Consider the following 6157-nt stretch of genomic DNA (forward strand, 5'->3'; position numbering starts at 1 on the left):
CCTTTTTGCCGAAAGGCAAGATATAAATTCTGCTTTTTACTGCTGATAGACTTTAACCCAGAGAAGGCACCAGAGGAATCCACAAACAAACCTTACTCCATTAGTTACCTCCTACATATTTACCTTCCCACAGTTTGCACCTTTGGAAGCCGAAAATTGCTCTCCTTTGTTTTGTTGTTTCTCTACATATTTGTTGTTCTTCATTGAAGATGCTATACAAATTGGATTTCTAAGCGACTTTTTTTTTTTTTTTTTTGTCTTTTGTCTTTTTTAGAGCCATGCCCATGGCATATGGAGGTTCCCAGGCTAGGGGTCCAATCAGAGCTGTAGCCATAGCCTATACCATAGCAACTCCAGATCCAAGCTGCGTCTGCAACCTACAGCACAGCTCACAGCAACACTGGATCCCTAAACCACTGAGCAGAGCCAGGGATCAAACCTGTGTCCTCATGGATACTAGTCAGATTTGTTTCCACTGAGCCATGACGGGAACTCCTAAGCCACTTTTTAAGTTGTTTTTTATTTATATTCCTCCCTCATGATGGGATCTATTTTCATTTAATTTTTTTTTCTCTTATTAATCTTTTTGTTAGGGTTCCAGTCAAAAATCTAAGATGGGTTCAATAATTTTTTGCCTCCCCGTCAACTACTAAAATTGATTTAGTGGGTTTCTTTCCTCTCAACTTCTCCACTGGTGCCACTCACATTGACACCTACCCACATATCATACCCTTGTTGACTCTGTCAAAATAAGGTACATGACATAGAGACTTTATGTGCTATGTCTAAGAACATAGAAATATGTTCTGAGAATAAAAAATTGCTACTGGAGTTATACACTGAGAATGAGAATTGTCATATGAAATAAAAATAAGTAAATATTTTTCTTTTTATCACAATGAAATTTTTTAAAGATTTAATATATAAATAATACATGAAAGTAATAAAATATTTGAACTACAAAAGATATAAGAAAATGAGTGAGGAATCAACTTTGTAAAATATGGAGAATAGAATGGAATATCCATAAATATTTCAACCACTGTTACAGCCACCATTCATTTATGTATTTCTTTAAGCGTATATGAATATAAAACTAATTTTGTATAAAAGAATTCATACCATATAGGTGATTTTTATTAGGTACATCTTCCTTTTCCAAAATAGTGGGTCTTTTTGTTGTTGTTTCTTGTTTTTTTCATTCATTTTGTATGCATTCCACTTCTCCTTTTCTCTTTCCTCTGAGTAACTCATCCCATTCTGCTCTCTGATTTCTCTTCTTAAGTAATTTAGTATACAGTCTTCTTTTTTTTTTTTTTTTTGCTCATACTGTGTGTAAAGACATACACACATACACATACATATGTGCAAAATTGATCTGACTTGTTCTGTAAAAATCCTTTTATTTTATTCCATAATTTAGATCTAACATAATTTTCAGGGCTTTCCAGGTTAATGAATATACACTCTGTTTCCAGTTTTTCATCTCTATAACGGTGGAAAGGGAACCATTTTTTTTGTTTGTTTGTTTTGTTTTGTTTTGTTTTGTTTTAGGGCTGCACCTGGCTTATGGAAATTCCTGGGTTAGGGGTTAAATCAGAGCTGTAGCTTCCAACCTACACCACAGCCATAGCAAAGCAGGATCAGAGCTCTGTCTGTGACCTACACCACAGCTCACAGCAAGGCCAGAGCCTCAACCCACTGAGTGAGGCCAGGGATCATACCTGCATTCTCATGGATACTAGTTGGCTTCTTAAATTACTGCGCCACAAAGGGAACTTTGTAAAGGGAATCGTAAGGCAACTCTACTTTAGCACTTTTCTTCTCTCATCTTTGCATATTTATTAATTTTCTGTTTTTTTCCTTCTATCATTGTCTAGTAACTTGAATGGAGAATTGGTTCAGAACATTTTGGTGATTAGGAGTCTTTTAAAAAAATCTTATGAAAGTGGAGTTCTCATCTTGGTGCAGTGGAAACGAATCCAACTAGAAATCATGAGGTTGCGGGCTTGATCCCTGGCCTCGCTCAGTGGGTTAAGGATCCAGCATTGCCATGAGCTGTGGTGTAGGTCACAGATGTGGCCAGTATCTGGTGTTGGTGTGGCTCTGGTGTAGGCCAGTAGCAACAGCTCCGATTAGACCCCTAGCCTGGGAACCTCCATATGCCACAGATGTGGCCCTAAAAAGACAAAAAAGAAAAAAAAATCTCATGAAAGAGATAAAACCTCCTCAAGAAGAACATACTTACAACTTTAAGAAATTGCTTATAATTTTGGTGGCCTTGATCCTAGAACAAGAATTCCTGAATTTGAGAAAAAGTCCACACAAAAAGTTACAAAGAAAATTCTCTCATGGTTGTAATCATCCCCCAAATTTCTAGACCTCTTTCTCCCGATGATGACCTGTAACAGATTATGGACTTGTTGGGAAACAAAAATATTCCTTCTACCCTTTTAGATTCTTCTGGTGGATCTAAGAATTAACTGACATGAGACTGATTAAAAGGAGAAAATCAGCTTAATAACATGTGTGCTATGGTGGAGAGACCCAGAGGTAGTGAATGAGTCACCAAAGTGGCCAAAGCCCTTACTGTAAATACTTAATACTTGAATAAATATTCAGCTAAAGACAAAAGAAAATTTTAGGGTCATGGTTTGGGACGTTAATGGAGAGGAAGGCAACTCACATGAAAATGGAAAAGCAATTGCTTGGTAAACAAATTTTGCTGAGCTCTGCAGAAACAATGGGACAGAGAGAGGAATTTTAACAGACTTTGCTAGGTTCCTACCTGTTTACCACACATAGAACTTATTATACTACAGTTACCTATGGTGATTGCTCCTTTCCTGGCACAGGTCTTCTATCTAAATTCTTTTAGGCAGTTAGGAGGAAGGTCAAAACTTCTTCCTAAATCTTCTGGACCCCGTAAATACTTTTGTGTTTTTAGCAAAAAATAATCTACCACATGCTAAAGAGATATATTTGGGTCACATATTTTGCTCCCCTGTAGACCTGGAGCATGGTATAGGCAGGCAATGTTCAGAACCTTCTCTGTTGAAGTACAAGGTACCACATAGGCCACTGATAGTTGTTCTTTTACATCCCAAATTGTATAAGTTTGAGGGCTACTGTCTTTCATTCAACCTAATTTTTAAGTTCTATCATCCACCTATTACTTTATTCTCATAAACTTGCCATTTACCATGGTTAATGTTGTCTTAGTTCTCATTTTATAGGGATAATAGGCATAGCAATTTCTTAGGCCCTATATCCTTTAAGAGCAATTTTATCACAGGCTTATACTGATGAGTAAGAAGCCAGAAGCCATTCTAAGTGCAAGCCCCTGTTTCTGTTGTCACAATAAGGAAATGGATTAGAGATGCTGAGATTACAGAAAGGACTCCATGTGTTACCTCACCTGTGTCTGTTTCCCTTTTCTCAACTGTCCCTTAAAGATTAGAGGCCAGACCAAGGCCATAAGACATCAGGTACTAACAAGATCCAATGTTCTACTGAGCCATGGCTAGAACCTTCCCACCCAGTGACACAAATGATATCACATTTGGAGTATCTTTCATGTTTAAGTATTCATAAATTTTTTAAAGTATAATTTATTTATAATATTATATTAGCTTCAAGTGTAAGGCAAAGTAATTCTGTTATTTATTTTTTCAGATTATATTCCATTATAGGTTATCATAAGGTGTTGAGATTTGAATATAATTCCTTGTGCTATGCAGTAAATCCTTGTGCTTATCTATTTTGTATCTGTAACCTGTTCATACCTGTTAATCCATACTCCTAATTTGTCCCTTGCTCCCTCTCCCCTTTGGTAACCATCATTTGTTAAAATCATATGTAATTTTACATAATACATTTCCCCTTGTTTAAGTGACATAATGCAATTATTACTTTAAGAAATACATAAAGAAGAAAATACAACCTGCGTTGGTCCAAGGTGGAACAGTATTCCTGGAAACCACAACTTTCTCATCCCAAAGAGATGAGATCCTAATCAATTTTGTGTGATGAGGAAGGGATCCTAGCGTTATCAAATTAGCACCTCGGAATGCAATCTCAGGCCAGTGCTCTGTGTGAAGTGAAGAACACGCAAAAGGGGCCAGGGCTTCTGAGACTAGGAGAGAGGAGGCAGCGGAAGCTTTAGAACTAATGATCATGCAAATCCTCCTGTTAGATGAACCTTAATCAATTTTCCTTAGGCACCAAACTAGGGAGAATGGAATACTCAGGGAAAACCATTTAAAGAAAAGCAAGTTAATGCCATATGCTTCTGATACCATGATAGCTCAATTCCCCCAAGTTCTGTGTCAGAAGATGGCACACATGAAAATAGTCCTTTGTTGGCTATTAATGAGTCAACCAAATGTTCCTGTAAGACTGGTACCAAAAAATAAATCCAAAAAGTAAGTCCCAAAAGTAAATTCCCTGATATAATCATCCATGGGAAAATCCACTGTTTTGATATTTCATCTTGCTGTCTGACTTACCCCTCTATTTTTCTGTGAGGAAAATCTGTGCAGTGAGCAAATATTGTGATTTCAGCTGCAAGTCCCCTGTTATCATTGGCACTTCAGTGGCAGTGTTTGGCTAGGTTTCAATCATGACAGCGATCCCTTCACATTTTCCTTGTTACCCAAGAGTACCAGGGCTTGGCTGTCTCCAGCCCCTCCCAGAGCCTATTCTGCTCTTCAGCCTTTGGTATTTCTGACATAGTAACATCTTCTTTGGAACATTTTTTGGGAGCTCAAACTTAGGAAAACTTGTGAAGGTTTAAAAGAGGAAAGTCGTTGGAGAAAAGGAGGAACATTGATGCATGAGAGCATTCTCTACGGCCACACACTTTATATATATTATCTCCTTCAATCTCATAATGATTCTAAGACCTTGGTAGTATTCCTGCTTTTCAGAAGAGGAACATGAAGCTCAGAGAGTTTTAATAATTTGTCTGTAGTCAGCTAGTTAAGGCAATGGAATTTGAATGTGGTGTGTCCATATTCACTAATGCCAGGATTTGAGGCTTTATGAGAAATCCTCGCAGCCTACCCTAATATAACCTAAAACAGCCGTCATTCTCCCTATCTGACAGAAACAGACAAGGGTTTTCTTGTTTTATTTTCATGTTTTTTCAGAAGAAGCTATATCTGGAGGAATTTTGCTTTGAAATAAAGTTTAATTTATATATATAAATCATATATAGTATATATTTATATATATAATAAATATAGAAAAGTGTGCAAATTGTAAATGTTGATCTCAAAGTATTTTCGCAAAATGAACACACTCCTGTAACCATAAGTGGGCCATTTTATTTACTGAGTGTTTTTTTTTTCTACAGGAGTTTCTTAAATTTTCTGTGGTTTTTCTAGCGATTAACTATTAATGAAATTTTTATTAGGGAACGTCTCCTCAGAGAGAAAAGCTAATTCCCAATTTTCAAGGAAACACTAACCATAAACCAGCCATTACATAACTAGGGATTTTTAGACCTCCTCTGAAGCAAATTTTTCTTTGCTGTCACCAAAAATCCCAGCTCACTACTGTTAAAACAAAAGTCAACAAATTTGAACATCTAATTGGCTTTATTAAGTGATTCATGAATCCAGCAGTATCTCATCTAGGAGCTAGAAGGGCACTAGCAGGTGTTGTGCAAAGTAGATGGTTTTCTGAGGAAGAAGGGCAGGCCAAGGGAACAATTAGCAAAAGAAAAACGACCATTTTAGGACCATGGACATCTTCTTTTGAGGAGAAGAATGAATAAAAAGAGTTTTATCATGCAGTTGTCTCTGGGGGATAGAAAGAGCCTACACAACAGATGACCCCACTGGTGTTGACCAGAAAATTCCAGACTAGTAGATTAAGACTATATTTCTGGGGGAGGTAGAAACTATAATTAGATAAGACATTACATTTAGGTTTAGCAAGAGTGACCCCATTTGGGGCCTGTGGTTTTTCTTTTTAACACTGCTGTGTGATAGCCTTGAATTTTATTCTGGGAATTAAAGGAATATATGCACTCTTTAAAACCTCTTTAAACAACCTTTTAGCTTTCTATGATTCATCTCCCTGTCTAAATCTGTCTCAATGATACTATAATTCCCACTACCAAAACTGAAGCTAAAGGAGGACCAGGGTCTTG

Source organism: Sus scrofa, chromosome 9 (assembly GCF_000003025.6).
Source record: "Sus scrofa isolate TJ Tabasco breed Duroc chromosome 9, Sscrofa11.1, whole genome shotgun sequence".
NCBI classification, from domain to species: domain Eukaryota; kingdom Metazoa; phylum Chordata; class Mammalia; order Artiodactyla; family Suidae; genus Sus; species Sus scrofa.